This window comes from Macaca thibetana, chromosome 5 (genome assembly GCF_024542745.1).
Source record: "Macaca thibetana thibetana isolate TM-01 chromosome 5, ASM2454274v1, whole genome shotgun sequence".
Taxonomy (NCBI): domain Eukaryota; kingdom Metazoa; phylum Chordata; class Mammalia; order Primates; family Cercopithecidae; genus Macaca; species Macaca thibetana.
Genome location: NC_065582.1, coordinates 28,180,407 through 28,194,247, shown reverse-complemented (window position 1 = coordinate 28,194,247; position 13,841 = coordinate 28,180,407). Strand labels below are relative to the sequence as shown.

The 13,841-nt window shown below is 33.7% G+C and overlaps 1 protein-coding gene across 5 annotated transcripts in view; it reads right to left on the bottom strand.

The window, feature by feature from the left end:
- Nucleotides 1–13,841, bottom strand: part of FSTL5 (follistatin like 5) — an 811,548-nt gene that overhangs the window by 305,795 nt on the left and 491,912 nt on the right. The window lies entirely within an intron of this gene.

Below are 13,841 nucleotides of genomic sequence, written 5' to 3'. Positions count from 1 at the left end.
TAATTGACTTTTTCTGCCCTTGTTTCTGACTGATTTTATTAGTCCTATTATGGTTAGTTAATTTCAAAACAAACAAATTACTTGAAGTCATGAATTACTTCATTTCATGCAGCACTAAGTTTTGTTGGGAAGCATTTATGTTGCTATACACAGCTATATATATTCTGCTCACACAACACCCTTTTTGGTATTTTGTAAGTGAAGACTATAGAAAGAGGGAGGTACTATTTTGAGTAGGAAAAAGAAATGTTTGCTTAAGAAAGCCCTCCTCACTTTCCTGGGATAGAAGGACGGATTATTCTTTTTCCATTTTTAATAAACTCTATACAGAACAAACTCTACAAAAGAAAGCATTTTTTTCTTTATGAGATGACTTTTGCTCAGTTCTATAGAAAGGGTTTTTAGTTTCTATTGCTGCATAATCCAGGACAGTAGCCAATAGCTCAAATCTCTGAGCATTTGAAATGTGGTTGGTTTAAATTGTGATGTGCTGTGAGTATACAATAAATAAATAATCATATAGACAATACAAAAATATAAAAATCTTATTTAAATTATTATACTAATCATATACTAAGTAATTTTTGATATGTGAGTTTCAGTAAAATGCATTTTAAATTTAATCTCATACATTCTGTTTTACATTTTTAATATGGCTAATAGAAAATCAGAAATTACACTTCCAACTTGCAGTATAGTTTTATTTGACAGCACTATTTTAGAGGATTTTTTTTACTGAAATTAAATCCATATAATGTACAATTTATGATCTTAACTATACAACTTAGTACACTAACTACATTCACAATGCTGTGAAACCACCACCTTACTCTGGTTTCAAAAATTCTGTATAACTTTACAAGAACACCCTGTATCCGTTAAGCAACTATTTATTATTTCCCAATTCCCTCATTAACTGGCAATTACTAATCAGCTTTATGTCGCTATCGATTTACCTATTATGGATATTCCATATAAAAGAAATCATCCAATATATGACCTTTTTGTCTTTGTTGTTTCACTTATCATATTTTCAAGATTCATCCAAGTTGTAATATGTATTTGTATTTCATTTGTTTTCATGGCTGGATAATATTCCACTATGCATATATACCACAATTCCTTTTTCCATTCACTGATGGGTGGAAATTTGGGTTATACCCAGATTTTGGCTGGAACATACATAAACAAGTATTTACTTGAGTTCCTGTTTTTAATTCTTTGGAGTAGAAGCCGAATGCTGGGGCATATGGTAAATCTATGTTTAACAAACTACCAAACTTTTTTCTACAGTGGCTGTAACATTTTACTCTACCAATAGCAATAGGGTTCCAATTTTCTACCTCCTTGTCTATACTTGTTATGTTCTGTTTTCTTCTTGTATTTAACATGTTGTTAGATAATACTTTATTTTATTTTTATTGAGGTAAAATACACATATAAAATTGACCATCTTGTGAAGTTGTGCATTATTTTGGTTTTGAATTGAACTTTAATAGCAAATGATGCTCAGCATATTTTTATATGCTTGTTGACTATTTGCATATCTTCTTTTTGTAAATTTCTATTCAACTATTCAAGTCACTTGCCCATGTTTTCATTGGATTGATTGTCTTTCTGTTGTTGAGCTGCAAGAATTCTTTATATATTCTAGATATAAAACTTATCAGAAATGTGATTTGTAAATACTTTTTCCCTTTCTGCAGGTTGTCTTAATAACATTGGATCATTAAAGGATTTTTAGGTTTTCATAACTTTTATTTTAAGTTCAGGGGTACAAGTACAGGTTTGTTACATAAGTAAACTTGTGTCATGGGGGTTTGTTATAAAGATTATTTCATTGCCCTCGTGTTAAACCTGGTACCCATTAGTTATTTTTCCTGATCATCTCCCTCCTCTCACCCTCCACCCTATGAAAAGCCTGAGTGTGTGTTGTTCCTTCTGTGTTTCCATGTGTTCTAATTATTAGCTCTCACTTACAAATGAGAACATGCAGTATTTGGTTTTCTGTTCCTGCACAAGTTTGCTAAGAATAATGACCTCTAGCTACATCCATGTCCCTGCAAAGCACATGATTTCATTCTTTTATATGGCTGCATAGTATTCCATGGTGTTTATGTACCACATTTTCTTTACCCAGTCTATCAAATTCCAATTTATCTATTTTTTTATTTTTTTGCTCATGCTTTTTATGTAAAATCAAATAATACATTGTGAAATTTAAGGTCAGGAATATTTGCCCCTATGTTTTCTTCTAATAGTTCTATAGATTTAACTTTATTATTCAGTTCATTCACTCATTTTGAGTCAAATTTTGAATATTAAGTTAGGTAAGGTATTCAACTTCATTCTTCCACATGTGCCTATCCAGTTGTCCCAGAAATATTTATTGAGACAATTATTTCTCTTATTGAATACTCTCAGCTTACATGTTCAAAATCAATTGGGCATAGATATTTCAGTTCATTCTAAACTTTTAATTCTGTTGCATTGTTCTTCATGCCTATCTTTCTACTAGTGCCACACTTGATTGCTATATTTTTGCAGTTTTGAAATTGAGACGTGAATCTTCCCAGTTTGTTTTTCTTTTCAATATTATTTTGGTTATTGGTGGAATGTTGACATTCCATATGAATTTGAATAATTTTCTTGGAAAAAATTGAATTGAGATTTTGATAGGAATTCTATTTAATCTGCAGATTAGTTTGGGCTTAACTAATATTGAAGTCTTCCAATTTATAAACAGTGGATGTCGTTCCCATTTACTTTGGGTAGTGTTCCAATTTCTTTGGGCAGTATTTTGTAGTTCTCAGCATACAAGTCTTTTAGCTCTTTGTATACAATTATTTCCTAGATATTTTATTCCTTTAGCTACTACCATGAATGGAATCCTCTTATTTCTTTTGTGGATTGCTCATTAGTGGTGTATAGAAGCACCACTAATTTTTGGGTGTTGTTCTTTTATCCTGCATCTATGCTGAATTTGTTGATTATCTCTAGCAGTGTGTGTGTGTGTGTGTGTGCGCGCACATTCTTTGGACTATATATGTACACATATATTTATATACACAATATGTATATTCAAAATAAACATATACACATACATACAAAATACATATATATAATCAAATCACTCAAAAATAGAGAAATAGTCATTTATTTACTTTTGTATGTTTTATTTTCTTGACTGTTTTCATGTAGGACTTGCAGTATAATGTTGACTAGCAGTGGTGAAAGTGGGCATAATTGTCTTTTTTCTGACATTAGGAGAAAAGCTTTAAATCTTTTACCATCGAGTATGATGTTAACTGTGGGATTTTCATAAATATTCTTTATCACATTAAGGAAGTTCTCATTCATTCTTATTTTGCTGGGTATTTTTATCATAAAAGTGTGTTGAATTTTATCAAATGCTTTTTCCATGTCTACTGAGATATGGAGTGTGTGTGTGTGTGCGTGTGTGTGTATTTTCCCTTAATTCTACTAGTATAATGTATGACATTGGTTTATTCTTTTACTTGTATCGCCTTTTATGGGTTAAATTATCTCCCCTTAAAATTCATACTTTTGAGCCCTAACCCTTAGTACCTTTATAAAAGGGGCCTTTACAAAAGTAAGTTAAAATGAGGTTATTAGAATGTGCCCTAATCCAATCTGATTTGTGTACTTATAAAAAGAGGATATTAGGACACAAAGAAAGACACCGTGGGTGGATGTGTCCAGGCGTACAACCCTACGAGGAGGTATCAAGAGGGCAGTCACCTGTACATGAAGTAGAGGGGCCTCAGGGGAAATCAACACTGCTCGTATTATTTACGTATTTATTTATTTATTTATTATTTATGAGACAGAGTCTTGCTCTGTCGCCAGGGTGTAGTGCAGTGGCGCAATCTCGACTCACTGCAACTTCCAACTCCATGGTTCAAGTGATTCTCCTGCCTCAGCCTCCCAAGTAGCTAGGATTACAGGCATGCACCACCACACCTGGCTAATTTTTGTATTTTTAGTAGAGACGGGGTTTCACCATGTTGGCCAAGATGGCCTTGATATCCTGACCTCGTGATCTGCCTGCCTTGGCCTCCCAAAGTGCAGGTGTGAGCCACTACGCCCAGCCACTTGTATCTTAATATTAGACATCTGGCCTCCAGAATTGTGAAACAACTTTTGTTCGTTTGTTTATCACCCAGTGTATGGTATTTTATCATGGCAGCTCTAACAAACCTTGACCACCGTTGGATTCCTGGAATAAATCCCACTTGTTCATGGTGTACAAACATGCTGTTGAATTTGGTTTGCTACTATTTTCTTAAAGATTTCCATGCCTACATTCATAAGGAATATTAACTTGTAGTTGTCTTTTCTTTTGATGTCTTTATCTGGCTTTTTTATCAGATTAATTCTAGTCTTATAGAAAATTTTATGATGTGTTTCCTCTTATATTTTTGTAAGACTTTGAGTAGGTCTGGTGATCATTTTTCTTTCAAGGTTGGGGAGAATTTTCTTTTAAAGTCTGGAAGAATTCAACAATGAAAGCAACTGGCGTTGGCATTTCTTTGTTGGTAGATTTATGATTACTCACTCAATATATTTTCTTGTTACAGATCTGTGATAATTTTGCTTCCTCTTGAGTCAGTTTTAGTAATTTGTGTGTTTCTAGAAATTTGTTCATTTCATCTAGATTGTCTATTTTGTTGATAAACAAATGTTGGTAGTATTTTCTTGTAATCTTTTTAATCTGTGTAAAGGTTTTGTGGTAATGTCTCCATTTTTATTTATTGTAGTTATTTGTTGCTTTCTTTTCTTCTTAGTCTAGCTAAAGGTTTGTCTAATTTATTAATCTTTTCAAAGAACCAACTTTTAGATTTATCTGTTCTCTCTGTTGTTTGCTGTTCTGTATTTCATTTATCTGTTCTCTAATCTTAATTATTCCCTTGCTTCTTTTCCACTTACTTAAGGTGTAAAGTTAAGTAACTGAGAATTTTCTTTTTAAATGTAGGTATTTAGAACTATATAGAGAAAGAAATAATGTTTTCTGCCCCTTTATCTTTTCTTCTCTTTCTGAAATTCCTATAAATCTTACTCTAATACATCTGATGGCAGATAACTTACGCTTTGTTATTTTCTTTCTGTTTCCCCAGTGAATGTTGTGTTTTTCTTCTGCCTGATCAAATCTGTTATTAAAGCACTCTGGTAAATTTTTCCTTTTAGGCATTGTATTTCGAACTACAGAATTTCTGTGTTTTTCTTTTTTTTAAAATTTCCATTTGTTATTGATATTCTCTGCTTCTTCTTACATTATACCCTGCTTTTCATTATTTATATATCCATAGTTTACTTAAGCTCTGAAAATATTTATTCATGGTTACCTTTAGAATAGTTAAGAATGTTAAAGTCTTCATCTAATAAATTCAATAGCTAGGCTTTCTCAAAGATGATTTTTGTTATTTTCCCCTGTGAATTGGCATTAATTTTATGTTTCTTCTATGTTTTGTAATTTTTTAAACAACAGAACATCTTTAATTTTGCAATGTGGTATCTCCGGAAATCGAATTTTTCTCTTTTCCCGGGGATTGCTGGTGTTCTTGTTAATGGCTGCAGTTGTTCATTTGCTTAGTGTTAGTTTCCTAAATGCTTTTATTATTTTTTGTTTTGTTTTGCAGAAAGGAGTAGTATTCCCTGTCACATGTAATCACCAAAATCTTTATTCAATTATCACTGCAGTCAACCAATGAACCTGACAGAGATTTTCTTAAATGCATAGCTCCTATTAAAAAATAGAAAAAATGTGTTTTCTCTCTTTAAATTATTTTTTAAAATTTTATCACATATTGTTATTTTTATTTTATTTTTATTTGTTTTTTAATCTCAATAGGCTATCAGGGAATAGGTGGTGTTTGGTTACATGGGTAAGTTATTTAGTGGTAATTTGTGAGATTTTGGTGCACCCATTACCCAAGCAGCATACACTACACCGTATTTGTTGTCTTTTATCCCTCACTCCCTTCCCAGCCTTTCCCCTGAGTCCCCAAGGTCCACTGTGTCATTCTTATGCCTTTGCATCCTCATAGCTTAGCTCCCACTTATAAGTAAGAATATATGATGTTTGGTTTTCTATTCCTGAGTTACTTCACTTAGAATAATAGTCTCCAATCTCATCCAGGTCGCTGTGAATGGCATTAATTCATTCCTTTTTATGGCTGAGTAGTATTCCATGGTGTGTATGTGTGTGTGTATGTGTGTGTATTTAATATATATATTATATATATATCACAGTTTCTTTATCCATTTGTTGATTGATGGGCATTTGGGTTGGTTCCATGTTTTTGCAATTGCAAATTCTGCTGCTATAAACATGCATGTGCAAGTATCTTTTTCGTATAATGACTTCACCAACATCCATTGTTTTTTGACTTTTTTGTTATGGCCATTCTTGCAGCAGTTAGGTGGTATTGCATGGTGGTTTTGATTTATTTGCATTTCCCTGACTATTAGTGATGCTGAGCATTTTTTCATATGTTTGTTGGCCATTTGCATGTCTTCTTCTGAGAATTGTCTCTTCATGTCCTTAGCCCACTTTTCAATGTGATTTTTTTTTCTTGTTGATTTGAGTTCCTTGTAGATTCTGAATATTAGTCCTTTGTTGGATGTATATATTGAGAAGATTTTTTCCCATCCTGTGGGTTGTGTGTTTACTCTGCCGACTGTTCCTTTTGCCATGTAAAAACCCTTTAGTATAAGTAAGTCTTTGTTTATCTTTGTTTTACTGCATTTGCTTTTGGGTTCTTCGTCATGAAATCTTTGTCTAAGTCAATGTCTAGAAGGGTTTTTCCAATGTTATCTTGTAGAATGTTTATAGTTTCAGGTCTTAGGTTTAAGTCATTAATTCATCTTGAGTTGATTTTTGTATAAGGTGAGTGACGAGGATCCAGTTTCATTCTCTTATATGTGGCTTGCCAATTAACTCACCACCATTTGTTGAATAGGGTGTCCTTTCCCCTCTTTATATTTTTGTTTGCTTTACTGAAGATCAGCTGGCTGTAAGTATTTGGGTTTATTACTGGGTTCTCTATTTTGTTCCATTGGTCTTTATGACTATTTTTATAACAGTAACCTGTTGTTTTGGTGACTATGGCCTTATAGTATAGTTTGAAATCAGGTAATGTTGTGTCTCCAGATTTGTTCTTTTTGTTTAGTCTTGCTTTGTTTATGCAGGCACTTTTTGGTTCCATATGAATTTTAGGATTTTTTCCAATTCTGTGAAGAATGATGGTGGTATTTTGATGGGAATTGCATTAATTTATAGATAGTTATTGACAGTATGGTCATTTTCATAATATTGATTCTACCCATTCATGTGCATGGAATGTGATTCCATTTGTCTGTGTCATCTATGGTTTCTTTCAGCAGTGTTTTATGGTTTCCCTTGTATAGGTCTTTCACCTCCTTGGTTAGGTATATTCCTAAGTATTTTATATTTTTTGGAGCTATTGTAAAAGGGGGTTGAGTTCTTGATTTGATTATCAGCTTGGTTGCTGTTGGTGTATAGAAGCACTACTGATTTGTGTACATTAAATTTGTATCCTGAGACTTTTCTGAATTATTTTATTAATTCTAGGAGCTTTCTGGAGGAGTCTTTAGGGCTTTCTAGGTAAATGATCCTCTCATCAGCAAACAACAACAGTTTGACTTTTTCTTTACTGATTTGGATGCCCTTTGTTTCTTTCTCTTGTCTGATTTTTCTGGCTAGGCCTTGTAGTACTATGTTGAAGAGAAGTGGTGAGGGTGGATTTCCTCAATTGTTTCTTACAAATGCTGCCTAGGAAGCCATTAAGTCAGCCTCTGCATCAGCAAACAAACAGCCCTATCCACACACAACTCATCTCCATAACACAAAGTGCTGTTGCCCACCTAGGCACCTGTGAGTCACACCAGGAATGTGCAATGCCATCCTCAATGCCTGCCATTGGACTGAGGAATGGGGATGGGAACTGCTATCAGAAATGCCAAAATTCCTTAAAATTTACCAGACTTTTTTTTAATCAAGCCCTGTCCTGATCACTACAATAGACTCTGGAGTCGTGAGATAGATGATTCTGACAATTCTTGTCAACTCAATATCTGCTTCAGGGTAAAAAATATTTACGGGAGATTTGTACTTCACCATCTTCTGTGACATTTTAGCGGGCATTTATTTTTTCCAGATTTATTTATTTATTTTTAAATTGGCAAACACAATTGTATATATTTATTGTGTGCAACATAAAGTTTTGAAGTATATATGCATTATGGAATAACATATCAAAGAGATGTCTGCATTCCCACGTTTATTGTAGCACTAATCACAATAGGTAAGTTACAGAATCCACGTCAGTGCCTGCCAATGGATGAATTAATAAAGAAATTGTGGTATCAACACAATGGAATACTATTCACCATAAAAAGAATGAAATCCTGTCATTTGCTGTAATGTATATGAACTTGGAGGGCATTATGTTATGTAAAATTAGCCAGACTCAGAAAGACAAATACCACATGTTCTCACTCATAAGTGGAAGTAAAAATGGTTGATCTCTTCTGATGAAACAAATCTCTGGAGCCTATTTAGAGTTTCTTTGGTTTGAAGTTTATGACTGCCCCCGCAACCCCTGCTGCCATCATTTATCAAGAATGAGGACACTGTCCATTGAGTTACACAATATGGGAAGGTGCGTGTGTGTGTGTGTGTGTGTGTGTTTTTTATGTAGTGATTGTGTTCTCCCAAAATTCACATGTTGAAATCCTAACCCCCAAAGTGATGGCATTAGGAGATGAGGCCTTTAGTAAGTGATTAGGTCATAAGAACAGAGCCCTCATGAATGACATTGGTGCCCTTATAAAAGACACCCTGGAGAGTTCTGTCACCCCTTCTGCCTTCTGCCATGTGAGGACACAGCAAGAAGATGGCCATTTGTGAAACAAGTGGGCCCTCACCAATACTGAATCTGCTGGCACCCTGATCTAGGACTTCTATCCTCCAGAAATGTGAGAAATAAATGTTTGTCGTTTAAGCCAAAAACAAACAAACAAACAAAAAGTTGATCTCATAGAAATTCAGAACAGAATGGTGATTATTAGAGACTGGAGTGGCTGGAGGGTGAGTTGGGGAGATGTTGGTTAAATGATGCAAAATTACAGTTAAATAGGAGGAATAAGTTCAACAGAGCTATTACATAGACTTGTGACTATAGTCAATGATGATGTATTGTATTCTTGAAAAACGCTGAGTGATTTGATGTGATGGGCTGTTTTGAAAGTTGTGTGGAGAAACAATAGCTGATAACAAAACCTAAAAATTGAAATTCACAACATTAATGAAAGTTTTGGAGAAGGTGGAGGGTAAGAGAGAGTGAATCCAAAGAGGAGGAGAAGGCCGGGTATGGTGGCTCACGCCTGTAATCCCTGCACTTTGGGAGGCCAAGGCGGGTGGATCACCTGATGTGAGGAATTCAAGACTAGCCTGGCCAACATGGTGAAACCCTGTCTCAACTAAAAATACAAAAAAAAAAAAATTAGCCTGCCTGGTGATATGTGCCTGTAATTCCAGCTACTCTGGAGGCTGAGGCAGGAGAATTGCTTGAACCTGGGAGGCGGAGGTTGCAGTAAGCCGAGATCACACCACTGTACTCCAGCCAGGGCGACAGCGTGAGACTCCGTCTCAAAACAAAACAAAACAAAACAAAACAAAACAAGAGAAATAATTTGATGAATAAATTAATTACCAGCAATAAAAAAAGTGAAAAGCATGAGGCATAGAGAAATGAAAGGGAAACATAATTTCAATTCCTGGGCCTGCAATTAACTATCTGGGTGACTTTGACTTATCATTTAATATTTGAACACTTTGTTTCTTTATTTTTAGAATAAGGTAATTATGATTTATATGATTCTTTTTACCTCTAAAATTTTGAAATTTACAATCATAAAAATCAAAAGTATTGTTTTAAAAAACGTTTCCTATTAAATTATGCCTTTTTGTAAACCTATGATGTATACATAAAAAGATTTCATGCAAATGGCTGTAGAAATATTTTCACTATCAATTCTATAATATTTAACATTTGCTGAACATTGAACATGTCTTATTTTTCACTAGTCACATGGATTCATAGTCTTTTCAGCCCAAAAACAAGACAAAATCAGCCTGTGTTCAGATTCCAACGACTTCCATTCCTTGTGTTTTCTAGAGACCACTGTGTTTCACAAGTAGCAGCCTGTGTTGTGATACCTTGGAATTTGTTGTATGAATTGCAGGCTATTTTCAGGTACAGCTTTTCATTATTTCATAGAAAATTAAACTATAAGACACACATTAATTAACTTTCATTTAAGAATTACAATGAGAATGTTTTTTTTTTTTTTTTTTTTTGTTTGTTTGTTTTTTTTTTGCCATTTTCTAATTGGGCATAAAATACAAAGTTTTAAATGTTAGGGTAAAACTAGTTTTGCATTATTCACTCCAGACTACGTATCCTGAGAGCATTGCCACGGTGTTACCACGTATTGTTTTGGTGGGACTTGGGGCCTGTATCTGATGCCAGAGTTGATGGGGTCAAAGAATGATTTAGAAGCTAGAACAGAAAATGAAACAGCAACCAAGATCCTCTATTACTCTTTTTTATGTTCTATGTTGTTTTTAAAAATGTCAAAATCTACCAACATTCAGAATGTTAAGTAGAATCCTGATCACTGGATTTCTGTTATCTGTTTAATTGTTCCAGTTCCTAAATCATTTTTCTAGTTTCTAACAGCAGAGTCATTATCTTTATGGCACTTTATGGAATTTTTCATAAACATTGACAACACAGTTCTTGTTGCATGGAGCAAAAAGTATTAATTTAATAGCTCATGAGTATATATTGCTTACTATATGCTAGTTACTATTTTAATATTTGTGAAAGTCAATATATCTAATGCTTAAAATGATGCTGACAAGGTGGTCTATACTTATGCTCATTCTGCCATAAAGAAACTATGGCACAGAGAGGTAAAGTATCTTGCCCAGAGTCACACACATCTAATATATGCTGAGGCCATAATTCTATTCCAGGTAGTCCAATTCCTGAGTCTGTGCTCATCATCACTAGGCTATAATTCCTCTTTTCCTATAAATGATAATAATAATATAAAATCAAGTGTTAAAACAGAATTATATGCCTACTTGTCAAATATCTTCATTTTTCTGGGGGGAGAATGAGAGTAATTTTTTCTCTTTTTGTAATAAAATTTATCGATTTATTTATTTTGAGACAGGGTTACGTGACTGGCTACTTTTTGTATATTTGGTAGAGATGAGGTTTTGGTATGCTTGTCCAGGGTGGTCTCAAATTCCTAGGTTCAAGCAGTCCACCCGCCTGTGCCTCCCGAAGTGCTAGAATTAAAGGCATGAGCCACTGTGCCTGGCCAAGAGTAAAATTTTCTTATCTGCAGCAGGAATTAAGACAATCGACTAAGAATTTGTAATGATGAACTCAAAAAATTATACTGAATGTCTGTAGAGAACAATAATATACGTTTATTTTAATTGGTACATTTTTATGTCTGTATTTTTATAATGCATATAGCATTTACAAATTACAATATCATTAAGACAGAAAGATTTCTACTCAAAATATGTTTCAATTATATGTTTTCATAACAATAATGTAGTTTGGAGCTTCTCGTTTTTCTTCAAATTCTGGCTCACAGTTTTCCCAAAAATGATGCTGAAATTTTAAACTAATAAGTCTAAACTAATAACAACTGTGGAGGCATATTCTTTATATCTGAAATTAAAACTGAATTAAGCTTTTACTCTTTCTCTCTCTTTGGAATATAATTTCAAAGCAATCAGCATTTAAACCCACACAAAACATCCTTCAGTCTACAGCCTATGTTTCACATTTAATGAGTATTTCATCCTATGCCTATGCATAATTTGATGCATTTTGATGCATTCAAGTATCAAGAAAGAAAAAATAATAATATGTACTTTAAGAGATAATATTGGTTCTCAATGGCTTCACTTTCATTCATGTGGGTGACAAAGATACTTGATACTCACTGAAATTAATATTTTGCATTCTCTAAAATGTTATTCTCACTTAGAGAAGATAGTAAATATAGGTTAAAACATCTTCCCAAAGTAATTTTCACAAGTAAAACTAAGGATGCTGTTTTTCCCTAAAAAGAAAACAGAACTATCTTAATATCTGGTTATAAGAATTGAAAAGAAACCAGTTAGTTACAATTTGATAATCTAGTATAAAGTCAGAACAAGTTTTTGATAAAATGAAGTGTGACTTTTATGACCAATTTATTAAATAATATCTGTATTTATGTAGTGACCATTCATCCTGACCAATGGTAATGTTCTAAACAAATGCTCCTTATTATTCAAAATATGTTAAAGATTTTGTCAAAAGTATGTTGGGAGCAGACTCCCCAAAATCTGGCCATAAACTGGTCCCAAAACTGGCCATAAACAAAATCTCTGCAGCACTGTGACATGTTCACGATGGCTATGATGCCCACACTAGAAGGTTGTGGGTTTACCGGAATGAGGGCAAGGAACACATGGCGGAAAACCACTTAAACCCAGGGCAGGAAACCGCTTAAAGGCATTCTTAAGCCACAAACAATAGCCTGATCGATATGTGCCTTAAGGAAATGCTCCTGCTGCAGTTAACTAGCCCAACCTATTCCTTTAATTCGGCCCATCCCTTCGTTTCCCATAAGGGATACTTTTAGTTAATTTAATATCTATAGAAACAATGCTAATGACTGGCTTGTTGTTAATAAATACATGGATAAATCTCTGTTTGGGGCTCTCAGTTCTAAAGGCTGTGAGACCCCTGATTTCCCACTTCACACCTCTATATTTCTGTGTGTGTCTTTAATTCCTCTAGCTCTGCTGAGTTATGGTCTCCCCGACCGAACTGGTCTCGGCAAACGTACGTGTAGTTAGAAGACTCCTGATTTGACTTAATTTGTCAAGTGGTTTATTCAGATGCTACATTCACACTAGGTTTGATTGTGTATTCAAAAGCAAAATGTCATGAAACAGTTCAAAAATGGTTTTACTTATGTTTTGATTCTTGATATAGTCAGTTGCAATGGTGTGTTATTAGATTTATATCTTTCCATGTATTACCTACATACAAATATGTTAATTTACTTCACTATAATGATACACTTTTTATAAATATGATGTGGTTTATTCATAGTATATCTTATTATGTACTTATTTACTACACATTTCAACACATTTTCAACACATTTCAAAGGGATATAAATATGTTCTGACATAGGTACCATTAATGAGACCGTAAAAATCTAACCATAGCATTCTCCTACTTAAAACTATTAAGGTTTTTTCTTGATTTACAACATGAAACACAAGCTACTTTATGTCATTGAAATTAATTGTTTAGTGAAATTCAAGTTGTAGGTAAAACCACATTAAAATTTAAAAATCTTTTGAATCAAATGAAGGTTTAGGTCTGCATGAAGATGAAGGGAAGGGTCAATGGAACATTGCATTTTGATAACCACATTTTAAAATTATTACCAGGTCAATTTAGTTCATTTGAAATCTCTTCGAAGATATTCCTTCTAACTCTAATTTCTCTGTCTTAAGCATAGTTAATGGATGCTTTTAGGAGGTTTCCATAGATAATGGCACATTAATGGCCATTTTTCTATTAGCAGCCATACAGTCATCCTCCAAAAATGGGTGCCATACCAGGCTGTCACTTTAGTGTAAACTCAGAATGCTTTTACCACCTGCCCTTCATCAGACTGTGATCACTGTGATAATAACAGAT